Source organism: Lithobates pipiens, unplaced genomic scaffold (genome assembly GCF_037356315.1).
Source record: "Lithobates pipiens isolate NorthernLeopardFrog02 unplaced genomic scaffold, aLitPip1_a1.2 Scaffold_8, whole genome shotgun sequence".
NCBI lineage: Eukaryota > Metazoa > Chordata > Amphibia > Anura > Ranidae > Lithobates > Lithobates pipiens.
In genome coordinates this window covers 299,180,276-299,206,397 of record NW_027507903.1, presented here as the reverse complement: position 1 = coordinate 299,206,397, position 26,122 = coordinate 299,180,276, and the positions used below count along the sequence as shown (strand labels likewise).

Below are 26,122 nucleotides of genomic sequence, written 5' to 3'. Positions count from 1 at the left end.
TGTTGTTCCATGGAGGTGAAGCTGAGCAACTGACATTTAGTGGGCTTGAGGTCTGGTTTACTTTAGCGCTCAAGTGTGATTACAAGTTCCTGGAGTTAACTTTCTCCACTTACCTCTTTGGATTACAATTACCTGAGGAACCATTTAAGCTAGCGAAGAAAGAAGATAAAGGAGGGAAGTACTTTGGGTAAGGCCTCACGTAGACTTTAAGTAAGGGGAGCTCCCAGGTTTAGATAATAACGTACTTGCATATTGTTCATTGTATCTGACTGTTGATTCATGCTGTACTGACGTTTAAGTTGGGGCGACAGTACAATACCTGTAATCACTTATTTGTTATACTTTCAGTAAAAAGTATTTCTGGTTAAGAGTACAAGCATGTGGTCTGCGGTTTTTCCTCGCCAGGTGAAGCCGGAGGATCCTGAGTGATCGGTACAGGTACCTTATACTGTTTATATTGCACTGTATTGTTGTTGCACCACGGCTGTGCCAGGGGGACCGAGTTGCAAGGAAGGGGGGTTTCTCAGGAGAGTGCATGCCCAATTCAGGTTGGCAGCTCCTTCGGGGGTCAGTGCTACACATACAATGTTGAACACAGCCAAAAAACATAAAAGGTACTAAGGCTGGCCATACATTATAAAAATTTTCTTAAGATTTACCAAAACCATATAATGCAAGAACATACCTAAATACTTTCAACTGGAATGCAATCAGGCAGATTCAACTACTACATAGTTGAAGGTAAATCTAAAGGGAATTTAATAGGAAAATTATATAATATATGGCCAGCTCCAGATTTACATGATTTTGTCTTTATTGTCTTCTGTGTGTGTTCTTGCAGAGAATTGCATTTTTCTTCTGTGTAATAATGCATCTCTCTGCACAAGTGTAAAACTGCCCTTACTCCAAGTTATCGTGATTTGATTACTTGTGGTCAGCAATCGCAACCAACATCATCTCCAAAATGCAAAAAATGACATCAACTCAAGGAAATGGTTCTGGACTGAACTGAGGTTTGTGTTTCAGTCCTGATCACAATAAATGAATAGACAATTCTTCTAAATATAAAAAAGTAATTGCTGGTAAAATGTAAGATGTGTGCCATGATATGATTACAGTAGACTATAACTCTTTATTCCACTAATCACCAGCTTAGGTGCAGTAAAAGATCTTTGGAAATGACTAAATAAAAGTGCATGATGCATTGTGCACTTGCGTGATGTGTAAAATGCCATGTGGCACTGCAGGTGTTAACTGTAGTAAAGCCCATTGTGTTGGTTGGCTTGAAAACGCCATGTGACAGCGAAGAACCTGCCTGTGCTGTCTGCCAGCTGTATGCATAGAAATCTGCAAGAAGAATGCAGAGGAGAGCCAGCTGGAAACCTTAGGAAGAGCTCACTGACAGGTAAGGATGATCCAGCCACCTGTCACCACAACCTACCTAGTGTAAATGCTAAAGGAAACTGCTATAGCATGAACAACACAAGTCATATATATAGACAGGGAATAAGACTTCTTTGTATGGGTGTTCGCTGACTTGTGGATTGCTTTTCATTTATTGTCACCAAATTGAAGACTCATAGACATTGCATAGTGAAGGCCATAGCTAATGCATGTAGACAAGGCGAGCTGCATTCATTTAGATGGATACAGCCTAATATCTTTGTGACCGGAATGAGATATGTATCACTTGTGATGATTTTTTCTGCACAGCTCTGGCTGGGTCTGTGAAAGACTTTCCATCCCAGTAAATTAACAAGCAAGCATGTCATCTCAATTTATAACAAGCAGCCCCTCTATTAGTGCAACCGCTGACTCCCCTGCTGTTACTTGCCTTTGCTGGAAGATTAAGAAGAATGCATTAATTAGTATTCTGTAAGCTTCCGTCTAGTTCTGGGTTTGGAATGGGATTGTATTCTTTTCTGTATCCGCACTGTCAGTTATAGAGTATTACAGAAATGGTGTGTTTTATGCCTGCGATTTTTATAGTCACTGAAACCCATGCTGTGATTTCTTCTATAAAGTTTTTTTTTTTTTTTTAACTGTGTTTTTTTTTAACTGTATGTTATACTTAAAAAAATAAAAATAAAAAATAGTTTCATGATTAAATTCCAGTCTGAACATAAATTGTTCTATAGTTCGTTTAATGGCAGAGATATCTGCAACTCTCTATATATATTTTTTCTGGAGCTTGCAGGCCAATTAACAATGATCTGATCTTCTAAAGTAGACAGAATAATGTGCTCTGGGTGTGCTTCCCCCGCTTAAAGCTCATTGGGTATCAGAGGCGAGGAGGCTGGAGTGGCCACGCCCATTTCTTGTTTGAATTCCTGCACTTGTGTGCAATTGTTAACCACTTACCTACTAGGCACTTTCACCCCCTTCCTTGTCCAGACCGATTTTCAGATTTCAGTGCTGTCACACTCACACGACCAGACTTTCCGGCAGAAAAGGTCTGATGGAAAGATTTAATCGGATATTCCATGTGTGGGCTTCAGCTGACTTTTTTTTTTTTTTCAAAAAGTCTGACGGACCTAGAAATAGAACATGTTTTAAATTTTTCCAACAGAATCAATTCCTATCGGTAAAACTGTTCGTCTGTATGCTGGTCCGACGGACCAAATACGACGCAAGGGCAGCTATTGGCTACTGGCTATTGAACTTCCTTTTTTAGTCCCGTCGTTCGTCAATGCATTCGAAACAGACTTTGGTGTGATTGTGTGTAGGCAAGTCCATTCGGTCAGAACTCTGTCGGAAAGACCGTCAGAGTTTATTCTGATGGAAAGTCCGGTCATGTGTACATGGCATTATGCAACACTGTACCCAAACGAAATTTAGAAAAATAAAAACATTTTTCTTTGTTACTGTTATAAAATGTTCGCAATCGTGGGACTATATATCGCATTCGTGTGTTTAAATAAGGGTGTGAGGAGACAACATATCACCTCCTCACCACCACACTTAGTTGCATTTGGCAGTGGTACCCTTAAGGCTCATTCACATGCAAAGTTGCAGGGGGGGGGGACTTGTAAAACTATCCGGTTGGGTTGCAGTTTTACCACCCCCAACCCTACCCCCTTTAGCTGCTGAGGCAGCAGCAAAAAAATGTACACATGCCGCAGCAGGAATTAAACCCCCTGTTGATTTTGGTAGGTGCTTCCGCTTGCCAATCATGACCCATTTAAGTAAATGGGGCCACTCTACAAACGCCCCGCGACTGCATGTTTTTGGGACCCACGTCCAAGGGGATAAAGCAGGTGTTGAGAAAGCAACACAACGCTGCCAGCTTTAACCCCTTGTTTGATTGCAGAGTGAACTCATTCACTTGAATGGGTCATGCTTGGCAGGCGCTACACCCCTGAACCATGACAGGACGTATAACTCCTGCTGTGGCTGCAACATGTAAAACCCTGTCCAATGCAGCTAAAGGGGGTGTGGCTGGGGCAGGGGTGATAAAAACACTTCTTAGCTATGAAGTTTTACCACCCCCCAAACTGAAAATGTATATGAATCCTTATTGTTCTGCCCCCCCCCCCCCCATAAGGCTGCTTTCACACTGAGGTGCTGCGGTTGACCTGTACCCTGGGTGCAGTGCAATGCTTTTGTCATTTTCCTGGGTTAGCAGTGCTTTGCCATAGGCTTCTATTATATCCTGCAGATGTGGTGCACTTTCTGAAAGTGCACCAAACTCCAAAGTTTGGGTGCGCTTTCAGAAAGTGCATCAAACCTGCAGAATATAATAGAAGTCTATGGCAAACCTGCAGGAAAGCTGCAGATACACTGCACTACATCCGCGATGTGGGTAAACTGCAGAACATCAGTGTGCAAGCAGCCTTATGCCGCGCACATACGATTGGAATTCTTGTCGGAAAAGCCTTGGATGGTTTTTCCGATGGAATTTCCGACGGAATTCCGCTCAAGCTTGTGTTGCATACACATGGTCACATCAAATTCCGGCCATCAAAAACGCAGTGACGTACAACACTATGAGCTGCGAAAATTAAGTTCAATGCTTCGGAGCATGCGTCGAATTGTTTCCGAGCATGCATCGGAATTTTGCGCATCGGAATTGCCACAGACGATTGGAAATTCCAATAGAAACTTTTTCCGTCTGAAAAATTGAGAACCTGCTCTCAATCTTTGGCCAGCAAAAGTCCAATGGAGCATACACACGGTTTTCCAAAGAAAAGCTCTCATCGGTCTTTTGCTGGCCGAATTTCTGATTATGTGCAGGCGGCATCATACTATTATGCCCAGTGTATTGCTTCACACTGACCTGAAGATCTCTTCTTTTAGGCCTCCTGACATGTGAAAATCAGCATTAAGAACTCCCCTAAGCTGCGTTTCAAGCGTTTTCAAACAAGTTTAGCATCGTTTGGGCATTTATGTTTGTGTGTGTAGGTGTGTTTAACAGCGTTTAGCAGCATCAAGCGTTTTTTCTGCCAAAACCCTGCTGCTCCTGGACACACTGGCAGTGTTATTTTTTCCTGCCTCTAAACTCTCTTGCCACTAAATGCTACAAAAAGCATGGACACATAGGTTAACATGCGGGGGAGTTTAGAAGCAGGAAAAAAAAGCCAGATGCCCTTAGAAGCAGCTGGAACAATGTCCAGTGTGCATGAGGCCTTAACCTTTAACATTTGTTTTTACAATCAAATCTTTTAACCTTCACTTCCTGTTATTGAGTGACAACATTCTGACCATGTCTCACTATTTCTTTCCTGAATTATTACCCTGCCACTTGTATTTCAAGTAGCTGTGCTGATGTTCCTTGTGCAGTCATGTTCTGCCATTATCAAAATCAGGAAGCTTGCAGTGACAGCACATGCATGTAGGCAGAAATTGGCTGCAAGAGATCAACATTAAAGCAGAACTCTGGGATTTTTAAAAAATCGTCCATTAGCACACCCTACACACACAAAACACTAAACAGTTATTACATTTATGACATTTCTTACAGTTTAAGATATGACTGATTGAATTTTTTAGGAAGTCAGCTCTGTGATTCAAAAAATGCAGCATCTTTTCTGGCAGGGAGGATCTCTGAGAAGAGTGATTGCATCATATCCTCTTCTCTCTCTCTCTCTCTCTCTCTCTAAACTGTAATCAGACTACATTTCCCATGAATCCTTGGGATGGGAGTGAATGTGGGAGGCCCACTAGGCTTGTACAAGCAAATGTGAACAAGTCCACTTCATAATAAATCACACCCCTCATTCTGCAGCCAGCAAGCCATATATAACACATGGTATTATAGGTTACAAAGGCCTTATAAATGTAAAGCATGCCTGTTCTCTCCCCTCCAGCCACAACAGAAGATAATCATATTGCCCTAACTTACTTTATGTAATTATTACTGAACTATAGACACATCCCATAATTATATATTATACACACATTATTACACACTGAAATGTTGCTTCTGTTGCAGTTTTGGGATCATTCTAACAGCAATTAGTGGCCCCCGTGCAGCTCATCAGTGGCCCCAGTGCATCTCATGAGTGGCCCCCCGTGCAGCTCATGAGTGGCCCCCCGTGCAGCTCATGAGTGGCCCCCAGTGCAGCTCATGAGTGGCCCCCAGTGCAGCTCATGAGTTGCCCCCAGTGTAGCTCATCAGTGGCCCCCAGTGTAGCTCATCAGTGGCCCCCAGTGCAGCTCATCAGTGACCCCCAGTGTATCTCAATAGTGGCCTCCAATGCAACTCATCAGTGAGCCCCCCCAGTGTAGCTCATCAGTGCCCCCCAGTGCAGTTCATCAGTGACCCCCAGTGTAGCTCATTAGTGGCCTCCAGTGCAACTCACCCGTGACCTACCAATGCATAGTGGGATCCTTAGCACAATTTACCAGACGACACAGCATGGATCTCTGGCTGTGACAGATATTGTATGTGTAGCACTTACCCCCAAAGGAGCGGCTGAATTTTGATTCGGGCCTGCACTCTGCTAATGAACCCCCCCTGAATTGACTCAGTCCCCTTGACACAGCTGTGGTGCAATATAATACAGTACAATATAATGTAATGCAATATACCAGTGTGGTAACCTCAGGATTCACTGACTCCACCTGCTGGGAGAAAACAACACTCCACACAACTGGATACTTAACCAAAAGTATTTTACTGTAAATATGTTTCAAAGGGTGATTACGGTAGTTGTGCTTGCATCCCAACATAGGACAACAGTACAACGAATTTTAACACAAACAATTACAAGCAATATATACAGTGGTGTGAAAAAGTGTTTGCCCCCTTCCTCATTTCCTGTTCCTTTGCATGTTTGTCACACTTAAGTGTTTCGGAACATCAAACCAATTTAAACAATAGTCAAGGACAACACAAGTAAACACAAAATGCAATTTATAAATTAAGGTGTTTATTATTAAAGGTGAAAAAAAATCCAAACCATCATGGCCCTGTGTGAAAAAGTGATTGCCCCCTAAACCTAATAACTGGTTGGGCCACCCTTAGTAGCAACAACTGCAACCAATCGTTTGCGATAACGTGCAATGAGGCTTTTACAGCGTCCTGGAGGAATTTTGGCCCACTCATCTTTGCAGAATTGTCCTAATTCAGTTACATTAGAGGGTTTTCGAGCATGAACGGCCTTTTTAAGGTCATACCACAACATCTCAATAGGATTCAGGTCAGGACTTTGGCTAGGCCACTCCAAAGTCTTCATTTTGTTTTTCTTCAGCCATTCGGTGGTGGACTTGCTGGTGTGTTTAGGATCATTGTCCTGCTGCAGAACCCAAGTTCGTTTCAGCTTGAGTACACGAACAGATGGTCGGACATTCTCCTTCAGGATCTCTTGGTAGACAGCAGAATTCATAGTTCCTTTTATCACGGCAAGTCTTCCAGGTCCTGAAGCAGCAAAACAGCCCCAGACCATCACACTACCACCATCATATTTTACTGTTGCTATAATGTTCTTTTTATGAAATGCAGTGTTCCTTCTACGCCAGATATACTTGGACACACACCTTCCAAAGAGTTCCACTTTTGTCTCATCGGTCCACAGAATGTTGTCCCAAAAGTCTTGGGGATCATCAAGATGTGTTGTGGAGAAATTGAGACGCGCTTTGATGTTCTTTTTGCTCAGCAGTGGTTTTCTCCTTGGAACTCTGCCATGCAGGCCATTTTTGCCCAGTCTTTTCCTGATGGTGGAGGCATGAACGCTGACCTTAACTGAGGCAAGTGAGGCCTGCAGTTCCTTGGACGTTGTTGTGGGGTCTTTTGTGACCTCTTGGATGAGTCGTCGCTGCGCTCTTGGGGTAATTTTGGGCGGCCGGCCACTCCTGGGAAGGTTCACCACTGTTCCATGTCTTCGCCATTTGTGGATAATGGCTCTCACTGTGGTTCGCTGGATTCCCAAAGCTTTGGAAATGGCTTTATAACCCTTTCCAGACTGATAGATCTCAATTACTTTCTTTCTCAATTGTTCCTGAATTTCTTTGGGTCTCGGCATGATGTGTAGCTTTTAAGGATCTTCTGGTGGACCTTACTGTTTCAAGCAGCTCTTATTTAAGTGATGCCTTGATTGTGAACAGGTGTGGCAATAATCAGGCCTGGGTGTGGCTAGAGAAATTGAACTCAGGTGTGGACAACCACAGTTATAGTATGTTTTAACAAGGGGGGCAATCACTTTTTCACACAGGGCCATGATGGTTTGGATTTTTTTTCACCTTTAATAATAAACACCTTCATTTACAAATTGCATTTTGTGTTTACTTGTGTTGTCCTTGACTATTGTTTAAATTGGTTTGATGTTTTCCGAAACACTTAAGTGTGACAAACATGCAAAGGAACAGGAAATGAGGAAGGGGGCAAACACTTTTTCACACCACTGTATATATATATATATATATATATATATATATATATATATATATATATATATATATATATATATATATATATAGCTGGGCGCTCCCCCTACTTTTAAAGCTATGAGTAAGATCTCCCTTAAAGTACTTAGTCTTTGATCTTCTTGTCTTCGCTAGCTAAAGTAACTCTTTGTAATCCACAAGTAAAAGTAAGTTAAGTTGAGGTAAAGGTACTCCTGGTGTAACTTTAGCAACTAGGTTACAAAACTTGGAAATGTCAGAGTGGATAGGCCTCAGACCTGCTTAGTGTCAGTTACTCGGCTGCTCCTCCGTGGAACTATAGATCCCAGTGAGGCCTGTGTATGAGTCTATCCGCATATGAAAGTTAACAAACTGTGGGTCTTGACCCGCTCACCAACTGGATCGGAACTCCGTGTAGTAGCTCTGGTCTGGTGACCGCAGCTTGCTTCTCCGCCAGATGGCTCAGTCACTGCGTTCCGCTATGCTGGGGGAACCCGATCCTCCGATGCTTAAATGAGTGCCTCTGGATGTCTCCAATCCAGTCACTGTGTCTCCTGCACTGTCAGGTTACTCACGCAAGCTGTAGAAGTTGCGATCTGTGATGGCTGTGGGCCTCTTGTAACAGGAGGCCTCAGCACAAATCCTCACAGGCTGGCCACGTGATCCCAAGAGACCTAAAATGGCCGCTTGGGTTCCTTTTACGTCCTACCCAGCATGCACTGCTTGAGAGAGTGTTCATGGGTAGGTCACCAAGCCTCTTGGGTAAAAAGGGTCAGCCTCCTAAACAAAACAGTCACTTCCTGTATAAGGCTTCTGGCTTGTTCAGAGATAATAATATACAAGTGCATTACCAGTATTTGGTAACTAGATGGCTCCAAATACTGAACCATAGCAATGTCCATAGACTTTGTATTAAAGCATGTAAACACACATTAATAGGTAAAGATATGTCAGCGCTACATATGCAAGAACACCGATCACTGTAATCTCCTGCCGGGATTGGCACAGTGCGCTGTCAATCACAATGCCGGCAGGAGATTACAGTGATCGGTGTTTTCACATATAATAAATATTGGAGAAACCGTGCTAATGCGTTCTAGGTATAGTATAGACAAAACCAGAAAATGAACTAAAAAAATATATATTTTTAGGTTGCAGCCCCCCCAAACAAAGAAAGTCCCCACACGGGGTTTCCACAGCAATAAATAAAACCTAAAAAACTGGGGTATCTGGCGCTACCTCTTATTAAAAAAACTATTATAGAATAATTACAAAAACCCAAAAAGAGAGTGTATTTTGGTGGGAAACCCTAATAATGCCAACAAGTCCAATAATGCACCAACTTATTCTATGAACTATCCTGTCTCTCAAATAATAATCTTAGATATCCAGTTACCACCCCATGGAAATATTGACTCCCTGTCAGAAGAGATACAATACAATAATTTGGAACCCACTAGCTCTAATTCTGTAAAAAATTAGACAGAATGATAACCTCTGCTGTTCACATCTAAAATCGCATAGATTGACCCTTTGCGATTCGGACAAAAGTATAGTAAGTGTGACCTTATCTATTGTAATATATGTGTATTTTGCATCCGTGTTTAAAATAATTTTTCACATATAATACCTGTCACAGCCAGAGATCCATGCTGTGTCATCCAGTCATCTGATAATGATCAGGCTATTCACGGAAATAGTGGTTGGGTGGACTGGAGGGGCAAAGACTGGCAGGGAGCAGAGGAGAAGGAGGATACCTCCTCCATGTGCGGCACAGACCGGGGGCTGTGATACCCACTCTGCCCACTAAAGGAAATAGAACTTCCTGCTCGCTGTGGATTGAACTACAACTGGGCATGTCAGACCGCTGGTTGAGCTTAGGAGAGGGATAGAAGCCAGAGGTCTTACATACATGATGTCAGCAGGCAATAAAGTTTTTTTCAGCAAGATCAGCAGGCTATTACAGAGGAACTACATATCTCAGAAGAGCATGGATGGCAAAGTTGGTGGAGGTAGGAGATCAGCAACAAGGACATGGAAAAAAGTTTTTGCCCGGAGTTCTGCTTTAAGATAAAAAAAAATAAGCAGAGTACAGTATCATAGTATGTGCAAAGTACAAGCAGCAGAAGACAACCGGAAAGGTCAGGGCAGGTAGCGAATAAGCATAGATGGTAAACAAGCTGGGGTCGGTACACACGTAGTCTGAAACCGGATACACAAGAGACAAAGCGAATGAGAGCTCAGAGAACTGTGAAGTTGCTCAATCAAGGAGCATTGCACTGAGCATGTACCTGGTCGGAGGCCTAAGTACTGAGAGAACTTCCCTTGTGGCTAAGTGCAGAGCACCCCTGAAGGTGGTAACTGGGAGTGATATGCTCAGAGAAGCAGGACTTACCAGCTGCGACAGGCTGATGGGATGTCCGCTGGATGGCGGCTGACAACCAGGATGCACTGCTGGGCAGGAGTCCCTCAGGAGTACCAGGTGAGACTTGGCAGCTGGGAGAGCCAGGAGCAGGGTCAGGAGTCATGCACAGAAGGTCATCCAGGTGAAAGGCACCAAGCAGGGTCAGGAATCAGCCAGGGTCATACACTGGTAATCAGGAAGAAGCGGAAGAGCAAACCAGGGGTCAAACACGGATCAGCAAGCAGAAGCGAAGTCACAGGAAAGCCAAGGGTCAAAGCCAGGAATGTAGACAAGACAGGTCAGGGCAAGCCGGGTCGGTAACAGGAAATCCAATAATATCCAATAATATCAGGAACAGGAACACAGGAACTCACAGGGAAAGCTGAAAAACATCCAGCAACTAATTGCTCATGCTGCTGCCTTTAAATAGGCCACTTGGTGCCAGAACCTGTCACACATTGCATGCGCATGAATTCCCCCGGTCGTTCTTGCTCTTCCGCATATGCGCATTTGCATTGGCAAATATTCCTATTTGCCAATGGAGAATTCCTATGTGCCAATCTTCTACGAACCATTCTGACATCCAGGAAGGAATAGATGGGAAACGATATAAACCCACGGTGGAGCAGACGACACCCAAAGGTGAACAGAGAAGCCAAACACCACATGTGAAATGGAGTCACAGATCTTCAGGAAGGAGGGAAGAATTTCACAATAAAAATCTGCAGGCTAAACTGTAACTATGCAGAGTCTGCTCCAGCATTAACACAACAGGGATTGTGTCACTTATGAATGCATTGTCACGGCTCACCCTCCTCGTGGCTTCCTCAAATGGGGACAGTGCAGTGCATGCATCCTTTATCAGCAGCCATTGGCGTGGGGACAAAAGGACAAAAAGCTGAGCAAGCCTGAGCCTGTCGTTGTGCCACACTCACACAGGTACTCATTGGCAGCCCTCTACTGCATGTGCAGCCACTGCAGCATTGCCAAAATTGAGTTCCACCTGGTGGGCATGTCACAAATCAGGCGATTTATGGGAAGGTGGATTTCCCACTGAATTTCAGCCAACCAAGCACTGGCTGTGAACGCCTGAAATGGCTACAGACTCTTCTGGCCTGCTTCAGCAGATCTTCTAACCCTGGGTACCTATTGAAAAAACACTGCACTACCAAATTGAGGACATGTGCCCTGTTTAAGGACGCACAGGATGTTTGTGCCATTATCGCAAACCACCATTCCTGGCATCAGCGGGCATGGCCTGAACCACCTCTGGGCCTGCCCCTGCAGAGCTGCAAGAATCTCTGATCTGGTGTGGCTCCTGTGCCCTAGACAGACCAGCTGAAACACTGCATGACACCTTTGCCTCTGACTCATTGAATAGCCCCTTGAATGCTTAGGGGATACTTGTAGTTCATGGAATATTTCAGCAGAGGAGGGCATGAAGGAAGAGGAAGGGGTAGAGCTGACAAATCCTGCATCATCACCACTAGCTGTATGGAGATATGGCAGCACAACAAGCTGCAACACTAAGCCCTGTCCTGCATCCTTCCGAGTTAAAAGCAGAGTTACCCAGTGTGCTGCAAACTAAATATATTGTCCCTGACCATGCTTTCTGGACCATGTGTCAACAGTAATGTGGACCTTGCGGCTGACTGTCTTGCCCAGCAATGCCACAACATTGCCTTCCCCGTGATGGTAGAGAGCTGGAATAGCCTTACGTGAAAAGAAATAGCGACTGGGAACCTGCCATTATTTGTATAGCACTTTCTGCAAATTCACGGAAGGGGGCAGAATCCACCAGACAAAATGGCAGGAATTGTAAGTCAGCAGCTTTGGCAAGCTTGAATTTAGACGCTGGCCATGTGGGTGGCAGTGACTGTATTTTTTTTTCCACTGCAGATGGGGCAGAGAAATTTGCCTGCTGTAGTCTACAGCTGGTGGTGTGCTACTGGCAGATACTGTGATGCAAGGGCCTGGGTCACCCTGCGCTATACCATCATCCCTGTCAGTGGTGGCTGCTGAGAGGTCATGATGAGGTAAAGCCGTGGAAGACTGGAAAGGTAAGGCGTGAGGAGGAGCAGACTTGCGTCCCTTTTGTGTGGCTTTCAGGTGCTCCTGTCAATGGGCTGAGTGGTGGGAGGTTAAATGCCCTGTCAAGCATGTGGTACCCAAATGGCTGGTGTTTTTGCCACGCTTGATATGTTTGAAGCAAAGTTTGCAAATTGCAACAGTGCGATCGGCTGCACGTGTACTAAAAAAGGCCCAAACAGCTGAACTGTGGGAAGTAGGCCGGGAGATAACAGCTCTGCAATCTGGTGCAATAGGGTGGCTGCTCTCTACTTTTTCATGATGGCTGCCACTTTGGGGTTGTGCCTCACCCTCACTTTCCTCTTCTGCTCTATCCGACACCTAAGTCGTATCAGTGACCTCATCATCACCGCCTCCATCCTCATTATCACTTGAGATAACTTGGCAATACACTGCGGCTGGGGGGAGCATGACTGCCAATTTGTTGTTTAGCAGTGTTCTCCCCTCTCTGTAGGCTCATGTTCATACCTTCCTCAATCTCAGAACCAAGATCTGAATCAAGTAATGGTTGTGCATTGTCAAGGAGCAAGTGGCTGATGTTGTGTTCAAATAACTAGCTGATTCGTCCATGTCTGATGCTGGGGCTATAGCAGGAGTAGCTGTGGGCAAGGAGGAAGAATAAGCCACTCTGGCAGCTGTAGTGGACTGCTCACTAGTCTCTGCTTGGGTGACAGAGGATGAGGAGGATGATAATGGTCTAGTAAGCCAGTCCACCACCTCTTCTGCATGTTGTGGCTGGATGACACAGGCAACATCACTAAACAAAGGAAATTATGCCCTGCTTGAGGACGGACTATGTCCACCTTTGCCTATGGACACATACACTGCTGGCCCCCTCACAGTGCCATGGGATTGTCTGCCTCTCCTTGTTGGCCTCCCAGATATGCTGGGCGGGGAGTGGGTCTTGGGCACTAATTAACATAACGTAATAAAGATATGGAAATGTGTATGTAGATGCACTTTAATCAATGAAAAGTGGTGTTTGGGGCACTTTAACTTGAGTAATTATACAAGTAAAGCCGCGCCTATGGAATAGGTCTTGATCAGCAGGAGTATGTATAGGTGTTAGTTTATACCTGTAACCTTGTGTTCTATATAATTTTTTATTGGTTACAATTCTTCTATCTAATTTTTATCTTATTAGTTTGAAAGATTAAGTATAAGCTTTCTTTGTTTTATGAGGTTGCTGCCACCCTGATATGCAAAGGCTGCACTAAACAACCTGCATTAATGGAATGATTCTTGATTAAAGGTTATTGGCGCTACCTCCACCCAATTAATTTCAGTAACACTCTTTGCTTCCTCAAACCTTTTATGTCTATCTATCACCTTAACGTGTCCCCAGGGACTATGTGAATTAAACCCGTGTTCCGTATTTTATCTCAACAACACCCCATTTATCCAACACCTTAAACTCAAGGCAAAAATTGATTGCACCCCACTTTGTATCACCTAAGTGAGCTAGTGCCACTTATTTTACATATAGTTTCATTAATATTTAAGAATCTCAGATCAAAAGATATAGATATAAATACGAAAAATAAAATAAAATAAAAAGTGATTGGTAGAGGCCTCTGCCGTAGAAAAACCTAACCTAAAACCTAAACCTAAAGAAGAATATCAGACTGTTCTCCCCTCTTTCCCAATTATAATCAAAAATACTACACCATGAGGGAATTTTCTTTTATTTGAGGAATCACTATTGGATATAAGGACTTACCTGCATCTCCTTAAAAGACCTTGAGAAGGACCCATTGAAGATATAACTGGATGGTGGAATCTTCGGACAAATAGGATACAGATTACAGGCGTATAACCCCCTAGGGGGTGAATGGATCTGGTGAGTGGGGATCCTTGAGGGGGAATAAGCACGAAAGTCACTAATAAAGCGCAGGCAATCTCACGAAAGTCACCTTTCCTGTATTCTGAAGAGGCGTAATTGCATTGATACGGTTATAGAAGACTCAATGTGGACTGAAATATTTTTATGATATTTATATTGTTTATTTCTTACATATATTGGTCTCATTTGACCCTTTCACATTCTCACATGTTCGTGGATTGGTGTATAGACCACTGGATGTAATTGGACTTTTCACATATTTTGTCTTTTTTTTGATTTTTTGTTTATTGTATATATTTTTTTGGATATTACTGCATGAGGAAATCTTGTGCTTCCTCCTTTTACACTTATTAATATAGGGAGATCTGGTGTATTTAATATTTAATAACTAGCACAAAGAATTTGTATGAAAATTGGAGATAGTTTTCTTCCCCAATTAGGAAGAGGTTTGGCACTGGTAAACACTAAAATTTCTGGGGGTTCTTTTCTCCCCTTTTTTTCTGTGTTTTTTTTTTCTGTGTTTTTTGGCTTTTTGTTTGTGGTTAGGTTTTTCTACGGCAGAGGCCTCTACCAATCACTTTTTATTTTATTTTATTTTTCGTATTTATATCTATATCTTTTGATCTGAGATTCTTAAATATTAATGAAACTATATGTAAAATAAGTGGCACTAGCTCACTTAGGTGATACAAAGTGGGGTGCAATCAATTTTTGCCTTGAGTTTAAGGTGTTGGATAAATGGGGTGTTGTTGAGATAAAATACGGAACACGGGTTTAATTCACATAGTCCCTGGGGACACGTTAAGGTGATAGATAGACATAAAAGGTTTGAGGAAGCAAAGAGTGTTACTGAAATTAATTGGGTGGAGGTAGCGCCAATAACCTTTAATCAAGAATCATACTTTAACTTGAGTACTCACTACACAGACACACTCCACTGACACACTTCAATATATAACAGTAAAACTGCACTGACGCACTGCAAAATACTGTGGCAATTGTGTAGTAACACACTGAAATATAATGCATTAAATGTACAGTAACGTACTGATAGATACTGCGCTAAATGTGCAGTAACGCACTGATATATACTGCGTTAAACGTGCAGTAATGCACGAATATGTACTGTGTTAAATGTGCAGTAACACATGAATATATAATGCATTAAATGTGCAGTAATGCATTGATATATACTGCGTTACACATCCAGTAACGCACAGATATATACTGCGTTAAACGCCCAGTTACGCATGGATGTATACTACACTAAACGTGCAGTAATCCACTGATATGTACGGCATTCAATATACAGAAACTCACTGATATACTGTATACTGTGTTAAACGTGCAGTAATGTGCATATATTTTTACTGTGTTAAACATGCAGTAACGCACGGATATATATTGTGTAAGACATACAGTAACTCACTGATATATACTGGGTTAAATGTTTAGTAATGCACGGATATATACTGGGTTAAATGTGCAGTAACGCACAAATATATACTGCGTTAAACGTACAGTGACTCACTGATATATACTGGGTTAAATGTGCAGTAATGCATGGATATATACTGTGTTAAATGTGCAGTAAGGCATGGATATATCTTGCATTAAACATGCAGTAATGCACTGATTTATACTGCGTTAAATGTACAGAAACTCACTGATATATACTGCGTTCAATGCGCAGTAACATATGGATATATACAGTGTTAAATGTGCAGCAATACACCGATACAGTATATACTGAGTTATACTGAGATATATACTGTGTTAAACATACAGTAATGCATGGATATATACTGCATTAAATGTGCAGTAACACACAGATGTATACTGCAGGAAACCTGCCCTGAAAAATGTAACTAACACTAAAGTACAAATGAATGGTCACACTACAATCACACTGAACTATCACTAGATTCACACTAAACTGATATTCTACACTGACCATAGAAGCACAATAGCACACTATAGCACACTAACTCGCCAGCAACACTGAACAGAGCCCTGTTCTATCTCTCTCCATGCCAATATCACACTGCAAATGGCCACTATGGGAAAAATATTTTTATAGCGTGCTTTCTCCAATCATGACAGTGCTCTGTGCCCTGGTTGGGCAAAGCTTTCATTGCTTTAATCAGGGCTTCCAATGCAATGTGCAGTGGCGCAGTGCTGTTGTGGTCATTTGGAGGGCTGAACATACAGTTGAACGCCCTGACAATTTGGGTGTTGTTTTAACAGGCGAACAGACTCTATAACGTTCTCAAACCAATCAATATACACTTATTGGGATTTTTTTCGAAGTATTCAAAATAAAAACCCAGTGGTAATTAAATACTACAAAAAGAAAGCTCTATCTGTGCAAAAAAAAAAAAAAAAAAAAAAAATATATATATATATATATATATATTTCATTTGGGTACAGTGTTGCATAATCACGTAATTGCCAGTTAACTGCTTGCTGATCGCCGACTGTCATAAGATGGCCAGGCGGCGTGGATCTTGTTGTGGGAGGACGTCATATGACTCCCTCGCCTTCCCGGCCCACCAGAGGGCCGGGAAGGCGATCCAGGTCCTGTCAGAGGAGAGGAGACCGATGGTGTGTTCTCAGTACAGAGGAACACCAATCGGTCTCCTCCCCTTGTGAATCCCCTCCCCCTACAGTTAGAATCACTCCCTAGGAACATACAGTAATGAACCCCTCGATTAACCCCTAGTGTTAACCCCTTCCCTGCCAGTCACTTTCATACAGTAATCAATGCATTTTTATATGTGAATGGTCCCAAAAAATGTGTCAAATATGTCCGCCGCAATATCGCAGTCATGATAAAAATCACAGATCACCACCATTACTAGTTAAAAAAAAAAAAATTATAATAAAAATGCTATAAATCTATCCCCTATTTTTTGATGCTATAACTTTTGCGCAAACCAATCAATATATGTTTATTGCAATTTTTTTTTTACTAAAAATATGTAGAAGAATACATATGGGCTTAAACTGAGGAAAAAAATAAAAAATAAAAAATGTGCATATTTATTATAGCAAAAAGTAAAAAATATTGTGTTTTTTTCAAACTTGTCACTCTTCTTTTGTATATAGCGCAGAAAATAAAAACTGCAGTGGTGATAAAATACCACCAAAAGAAAGCTCTATTTATGGGGAACAAATGGTAACAATTTCATCTGGGTACAGTGCTACATGACCGCACAATTGCCATTCAAAATGTGACAATGCTGAAAGCTGAAAAATGGCTTGGGCAGGAAGGGGGTGAAAGTGCAATGTATTGAGGTGGTTAAAAATAGCACAGTGCCAAATAGCAAAAAATGCCCAGGTCACAAAGGGTGTAAAATCTTCTGGAGCTTACCGTATATACTCGAGTATAGGTCGATCCGAATATAAGCCGAGGCCCCTAATTTACCACAAAAAAATTGGGAAAACGTATTGACTCGTGTATAAGCCGAGGGTGAGACATGCCTGTCCATCCCTGTGTGTCCGTCCCTGTGTGTCCGTCCCTGTGTGTCCGTCCCTGTGTGTCCGTCCCTGTGTGTCCATCCCTGTGTGTCCGTCCATCCCTGTGTGTCTGTCCATCCCTGTGTGTCCGTCCCTGTGTGTCCGTCCCTGTGTGTCCATCCCTGTGTGTCCGTCCATCCCTGTGTGTCCGTCCATCCCTGTGTGTCTGTCCATCCCTGTGTGTCCGTCCATCCCTGTGTGTCCGTCCATCCCTGTGTGTCCGTCCATCCCTGTGTGTCCAGCTTACCTGTGTCCTGTGCCTCTTTGTCCTTCTGCAGCCTGTGTCCTTCTGCAGCGATCTGCATGTAAAAACATGCCAGGATCGCCGCACCTCTTCTCGTCTGTGACAGACGGCGGCCATTCCACTGTTCAAAAGCCGCGCCTCCGTCTGTGATAGGCGGAACACTCAATTTCCCAGCAGTCAGTGTTCCGCCTATCACGGACATCCTCTAATCCTTGTCCTTAGTATGAGGATGAGCGGATGTCCGTGATAGGCGGACCACTGACTGCTGGGAAATTGAGTGTTCCGCCTATCACAGACAGGGAGGTGCGGCTTTTGAAAAGTGGAATGGCCGCCGTCTGTCTGCACGACATGCTGATCGGGTAGACAGACGGCGGTGACTCGAGTATAAGCCGAGGGGGGCACTTTCAGCCTAAAAAAAGGGCTGAAAATCTCGGCTTATACTCGAGTATATACGGTAAGTGGTTAAAGTGGTTGTAAATCCTAACATATATCCAGTGAAGTGACTATCCTAGGTGATACACAGAAATGAAACAAATCCTCCTACACAAGTTGTGCCTTTTTATCTGCAGCCCCTCTTCTCTACAGCCATTCAAAGTATACAATTTTTTGCAGCGTGTCTGAGCTTTCAGAAAGTAGGAGGCGAGGAGCTTACATTACACCCTGCAGAGCTCAGTGAGAGCCGATTGGAGGAAAGGGACACACCCCCCTTTATACAGCACACAGGAACACACAGGTTTTCTTTTTTTTTCTCTGTGCCAGGCAAACTTGTCAGGAGTGGCTCATGCCGATATCAAAATAATGAGGCAAAAGAAAAAAATTACATGGCTATGGATTGAGATAGCACACACTATAGAGGGATATGCTTTGTTCATATTTCATTGCAGAGGTTTATGATGACTTTAAAGTGCATTATTTGAGAGACCATAGCCACAAATACTGCTCAGTGGCTGGACAGTATGTAAGCAGCTTGGTCAGCCCACAACATATGAGGGAAAGATGAGGCAGGTTTTACCTTGAAATTGAAAATAGAATGTATGTATTATTGCAGAGATAATAGCCACAAATATCGTTCAGTGGCTGGACAGCATGTTACGTTGCAATATAGGAGGGAGAAATGAGGCAACTTTTATCCTGCAATAAACCTAAAGTGTATTGTCTTAAGCTCACTCCACACACTGTACAATCTGGTTGTGCAATCTGTTTTAGATCTACCAACAAGTGTGCAGTGCAAGAGCCTGTCTGATTGGATATAAATACGTCTGAATATTACTTAGCTTTGGGAAATCTAAAGTTGATTGTAGAGGGATTGTATGATCATATTGTAATGTGTATGGCAAATTTAATAGACATTGGACACAATTTATTTTTATTTTTTAGTGCTGCAGCACTGGAAAAGGCTGCAAACGTCAATGCCCCGTGCAGGACTTACCCTGTAGAAGATATCAGAATATTGGTAGCTGAGGTACAGCTGCAGAAACATTGCGTGGCACCTTTATATTGCCAGTGCATTGAAATAGGATGAAAGCTTTAGGGCCCAATGCAATATTTACCCTGCAGCAAATAGAAATTTGGCAGCTGAGGTGCAGTTGCGGAAAACGTGGAACCTTTACAGTGTCGAAGCATTGGAATACTCCATCTCTCAAAGACTTCAACCAATACAAATTTCACCTCCAAACCTACAATTCATGCCTCCTCGCTGCCAAGCAGACCCATTCTATCACTCTCATTAACACATTTTCATCCATCCCGCATCAACTCTTCTTTACTTTTAACTCTCTACTTTGTCCTCCACTGCCTCCACCCACTAACTCAGTGCCTAGGAGTTCGCCAATCACCTCAAACATACGATTAATTCAATTTGTGATGAAATCTCCACTCTACAAGTATCTCCCCCACTTAACATCATATGTCAACAGGTACAATCAACACTCCCCTTATTCAACCCTGCTACTATAGACAAGGTTGCTAAACTGATTTCTAATGCCCACCTAACCACCTGCCCCCTGGACCATTTTCCCTCTCAAATACTACAGTTACCCTCTGACTCTATCCTACACTCTCTAACCCACATCTTCAATCTCTCCCTCTCTTCTGGCATCTTTCCAAACTCTGTAAAACATGCACTGGTCAGCCCCATACTTAAAAAGTAGTCCTTGGCCCATACCAATCTTAACAATCTATGCCTTATCTCCTTGCTCCTTATCTCCTTGCTCCTCTTTCTCTCTAAACCCCCTGAATGCCTGGTCTACAACCAACTGAGTGACCACCTCATTAGGAATAACCTTCTTGATCCCTTCAGTCCTGGATTTTGTCATCAACACTCCACTGAAACTTTTAAAACTCACAAATTACTTACTAATAGTGATGGCCGAACGGTTCGCCCGGCGGTCGTTTCGCGGCGAATTTCCGACTTTCGCCGTCCGCGGGTTCGAACGCCTTTTTCCGTCGTTCGCCCCGGCGGACTTACGTGTTTAATGTATACAAGAACTTTAACCTTTCGTGACACGTTTATCATGTGTTACAGGACAACCAATTGAGACATGACAGCTCATGGACACTTGGACATTCCCCCTAACCTATAAATACACCCGATCCGGTGGCCATTTTACATTCTTTCTTCTGTCACTGTAGGGAAAGGATCCTGTGTGGAGTAGGGACAGAGAAAACGCTAGCTATTTGGTACACAAAAGTTCTTTTCAGGACTGGTATAGGTGTTAGGTCAGCAGCCTGAGTTTCTTTTGTCAGTTTAGATAAAGGGACAGAGCGCTGTATGCTGCTATTTTAGGGACAGCTCAGCCAGATTAGTCTTTCTTCATCATCATCATCATCATCATCATTAGCTGTTACTATCAGGTCCACAAAAGAGCTGTTCCAGCTAATCGTTCCAGCCTACTCTTTTTTGCCAATTTGTATAGGGACAGGCAGGAAGCAGTGTGTCAGGCAGTGAGGATAATTTTAAAGACTTGCTGTTACTATTAGTTCCACAAAGGTTCTTTTCAGGACTGGTATCAGTGGTACGGTAATAGGCTTGTACACGTATAATATTCTTTCTTCCAAATATAGAAAGAATATTATACTTGACTGCTGCCCTTCTGCTGCAGTCTGCTAATCATTCACAACTCACTTGTTCCACAAAAGTTCTTATAAGGACTGGTAACTTGGTCTGTCTAGGGTGCTACGGTACATAGGCTTGGGTGCGGTACAGTCTGCTGTTCTGTAAGGACCGCTATCGGTCCACAATAGATAGGGTTGCCGTGCACTACTGCTGACCGCTGCCCTATACTGCAGCAGTCCTTCAGCGGTATAGGGACTGACGCACAGTCTGCTAAACACTAATACACAACCTGCTTGGTCCACAAAAGTTCTTATAAGGACTGGTAACTTGGTATAGGGTGCTACGGTACATAGGCCTGAGTGCGTTACAGTCTGCTGTTCTGTAAGGACCGCTATCGGTCCACAATACATAGGGTTGACGTGCACTACTGCTGACCGCTGCCCTATACTGCAGCAGTCCTTCAGCGGTATAGGGACTGACGCACAGTCTGCTAAACACTAACACACAACCTGCTTGGTCCACAAAAGTTCTTATAAGGACTGGTAACTTGGTATAGGGTGCTACGGTACATAGGCCTGAGTGCAGTACAGTCTGCTGTTCTGTAAGGACCGCTATCGGTCCACAATACATAGGGTTGCCGTGCACTACTGCTGACCGCTGCCCTATACTGCAGCAGTCCTTCAGCGGTATAGGGACTGACGCACAGTCTGCTAAACACTAACACACAACCTGCTTGGTCCACAAAAGTTCTTATAAGGACTGGTAACTTGGTATAGGGTGCTACGGTACATAGGCCTGAGTGCAGTACAGTCTGCTGTTCTGTAAGGACCGCTATCGGTCCACAATACATAGGGTTGACGTGCACTACTGCTGACCGCTGCCCTATACTGCAGCAGTCCTTCATTGGTATAGGGACTGACGTACAGTCTGCTAATCACTAACACACAACCTGCTTGGTCCACAAAAGTTCTTATAAGGACTGGTAACTTGGTATAGGGTGCTACGGTACATAGGCCTGAGTGCAGTACAGTCTGCTGTTCTGTAAGGACCGCTATCGGTCCACAATACATAGGGTTGACGTGCACTACTGCTGACCGCTGCCCTATACTGCAGCAGTCCTTCATTGGTATAGGGACTGACGTACAGTCTGCTAATCACTAACACACAACCTGCTTGGTCCACAAAAGTTCTTATAAGGACTGGTAACTTGGTATAGGGTGCTACGGTACATAGGCCTGAGTGCAGTACAGTCTGCTGTTCTGTAAGGACCGCTATCGGTCCACAATACATAGGGTTGCCGTGCACTACTGCTGACCGCTGCCCTATACTGCAGCAGTCCTTCATTGGTATAGGGACTGACGTACAGTCTGCTAATCACTAACACACAACCTGCTTGGTCCACAAAAGTTTTTATAAGGACTGGTAACTTGGTATAGGGTGCTACGGTACATAGGCCTGAGTGCAGTACAGTCTGCTGTTCTGTAAGGACCGCTATCGGTCCACAATACATAGGGTTGCCGTGCACTACTGCTGACCGCTGCCCTATACTGCAGCAGTCCTTCATTGGTATAGGGACTGACGTACAGTCTGCTAATCACTAACACACAACCTGCTTGGTCCACAAAAGTTCTTATAAGGACTGGTAACTTGGTATAGGGTGCTACGGTACATAGGCCTGAGTGCGTTACAGTCTGCTGTTCTGTAAGGACCGCTATCGGTCCACAATACATAGGGTTGCCGTGCACTACTGCTGACCGCTGCCCTATACTGCAGCAGTCCTTCATTGGTATAGGGACTGACGTACAGTCTGCTAATCACTAACACACAACCTGCTTGGTCCACAAAAGTTCTTATAAGGACTGGTAACTTGGTATAGGGTGCTACGGTACATAGGCCTGAGTGCGTTACAGTCTGCTGTTCTGTAAGGACCGCTATCGGTCCACAATACATAGGGTTGCCGTGCACTACTGCTGACCGCTGCCCTATACTGCAGCAGTCCTTCATTGGTATAGGGACTGACGTACAGTCTGCTAATCACTAACACACAACCTGCTTGGTCCACAAAAGTTCTTATAAGGACTGGTAACTTGGTATAGGGTGCTACGGTACATAGGCCTGAGTGCGTTACAGTCTGCTGTTCTGTAAGGACCGCTATCGATCCACAATACATAGGGTTGCCGTGCACTACTGCTGACCGCTGCCCTATACTGCAGCAGTCCTTCATTGGTATAGGGACTGACGTACAGTCTGCTAATCACTAACACACAACCTGCTTGTTCCACAAAAGTTCTTATAAGGACTGGTAACTTGGTATAGGGTGCTACGGTACATAGGCTTGAGTGCGGTACAGTCTGCTGTTCTGTAAGGACCGCTATCGGTCCACAATAGATAGGGTTGACGTGCACCACTGCTGACCGCTGCCCTATACTGCAGCAGTCCTTCAGCGGTATAGGGACTGACGTACAGTCTGCTAAACACTAATACACAACCTGCTTGGTCCACAAAAGTTCTTATAAGGACTGGTAACTTGGTATAGGGTGCTACGGTACATAGGCTTGAGTGCGGTACAGTCTGCTGTTCTGTAAGGACCGCTATAGGTCCACAATAGATAGGGTTGACGTGCACCACTGCTGACCGCTCACCTATACTGCAGCAGTCCTTCAGCGGTATAGGGACTAAGAGTTTTGTCACAGGGTCATTTAAAAAATGACATGCAGAGGAAGAGGCAGGCCCTTCCGCAGGGGTGGTAGGGGTAGGGCAGGAGCAACAGGCTTGAGCCAAAGTGGGAAGTTGCAGAAGGTGCGTTCAATTACTTTAAAGGATGCACCAGACTTGGTTGAGTGGCTCGCTCAGCCTTACTCTTCTGCACCCTCCTCATCCTCTCGATCTGCACCCTCTTCTTCACTCTCTGCTATGTGCACCCCCAAAGACACTACCACCAACAACACGACCACCACCACCACCACCACATACCTTCCGCTTGAGTCACTGGAATTATTTTCCGATCCATATCAAGAGGACATTTCTGATGCGCAGCCACTCTTGGTATTGGATCAGGAAGAGGAGGTAGCAACAAGCGCTACTCAGCAGTCTGACGCCAGTACCCAGATCAGCCCAAGGAGGAGGTTGGTCCCCGGTGTTGCTGCCTACTCCGAGATCTCTACTTATAGCGGTGGGGAAGGTGACGTTGATGATGACGTGTCTAGTGATGTCACGTGGGTGCCCACAAGAGAGGAAGAGGAGGGGAGTTCAGAGGGAGATATGGACCAGCAGATAGGGAGGAGAAGCAGCAATGACTTACATTGCACAGCAGGGACAAAGCAGACTGCAAATGTATCAGGAGCGAGTCATCGACCATGTACGGTCACATCTGGCGCTCCCAGGACACCGGCACATGGCTCCGCAGTGTGGGCTTTTTTTAACGTGTCCGCTGCTGACAATAGCGTTGCCATCTGCAATCTTTGCAGTCAACGCGTTAGTCGCGGTAAGCCCAATACTCACCTAGGGACGACCGCCTTAAGAAGGCACATGAGCAGCCATCACCGAGCCCAGTGGGAGCAACGGAACACACAAAGCCACACTGCAGGCTCTCACCGTCCAGCCTCGTCTTCTACTTCTCCTTCTCCTCTCTCCTCACAATTGTCCTCCACTCCACCTTCCATCACGCCAAGCTCACATTTTTCTGCAAAAAGGCAGGCTTCCGTGGGCCTAATGTTTGAGCGTAAAAAAATGATGACGCCGGATAACCCTCTTGCCCAACGGTTGGCGGCTGGCTTGTCAGAACTCATAGCCCGCCAACTACTGCCATATAAACTGGTGGACTCGGAGGCCTTTCGCAAATTTGTGGCCATTGGAACACCACAATGGAAGGTCCCAGGAAGGAAGTATTTCTCAGAGAAGGGCATCCCAGAGCTATATGGCCATGTTCAGCGGCAAGTGAATGTATCTCTGGCACACAGTGTCGGTGCCAAGATACATCTGACCACAGACACGTGGTCTAGCAAACACGGGCAGGGAAGGTATATCAGTTTTACTGCCCACTGGGTGAACCTTCTGACGGCCGTCAAGCATGTAACCCGTGGCACCCGTGTAGATTTGGTTTTACCGCCACGGATTGCATGCAGGCCTGACTCTTCTTCTCCTCCTCCTACTCCATCCTCCTCCCTCTCCTCCTCAGCTGCCTCCTCCTTTTCCGCTGCTAGCGTCTCTTCCACTGCACCGCCCAAGCTCCCCAGAACCTATTCCACATGCCAGGTGAGACGTTGCCATGCCGTGCTGCGTCTGTTGTGCCTGGAAGCAAAGAGCCACACTGGCCCGGCACTCCTTTCAGCTTTGCGTTCACAGGCAGATGAGTGGCTAACACCGCTCAATTTGACAGTTGGTAAAGTGGTGTGTGACAACGGTGCCAATCTGCTTAGCGCATTGAAACAGGGCAAAATCACGCACGTGCCATGCATGGCACACGTCTTAAACTTGGTCGTGCAGCGATTCCTTGTCAAATACCCTGGGGTCCAGGACATCTTGCGGCAGGCAAGGAAAATCTCGGCCCATTTCAGAAGATCTTACACGGCCATGGCTCGCCTTGCTGACATTCAGCGGCGACACCATCTGCCGGTCAGACGTCTTATTTGCGATTGCCCGACGCGATGGAACTCAACCTTCTATATGCTTGATAGGCTGCTCCAGCAGAAACGTGCAGTTAACGTCTACCTGTATGAACTCTGCGAAAGAAACGGTTCTGGGGAGCTGGGTTTTTTTTCACCGCGCCAGTGGCTGCTCATGCGCGACACATGCAGACTTCTGCGGCCATTTGAGGAGATCACCAAACTGGTCAGTCGCAGCCATGGCGCCATCAGTGACATGGTACCTTATGCCTTCTTTCTGGAGCGTGCATTGCGTCGTGTCATTGATCAGGCTGTGGAGGAGCAGGAGCGGGAAGATGAGGAAGTCGCAATGCTGGATGAATTCCCAGGGGGGGCTACTCTATCTGAGACAAGTCAACAACAGGAGTCTGATGAGGAGTCAGAGGAGGATGGTGCCGGGGCGGATGAGCAGGAGCAAGAAGAGCATGCTTTAAACCTTTCTGGGATCCCTGTTGTGCGAGGATGGGGAGAGGAGAATGAAGA

The 26,122-nt window shown here is 44.6% G+C and overlaps 1 long non-coding RNA gene across 1 annotated transcript in view; it reads left to right on the top strand.

The window, feature by feature from the left end:
• Positions 1–1,288: 1,288 nt before the first annotated feature.
• LOC143963029 (uncharacterized) overlaps positions 1,289–26,122 on the top strand; it is an 88,569-nt gene continuing 63,735 nt past the window's right edge. The window contains exon 1 of the long non-coding RNA XR_013270865.1: positions 1,289–1,405. This is a non-coding gene — a long non-coding RNA (uncharacterized LOC143963029). The remainder of the gene's footprint in view (positions 1,406–26,122) is intronic.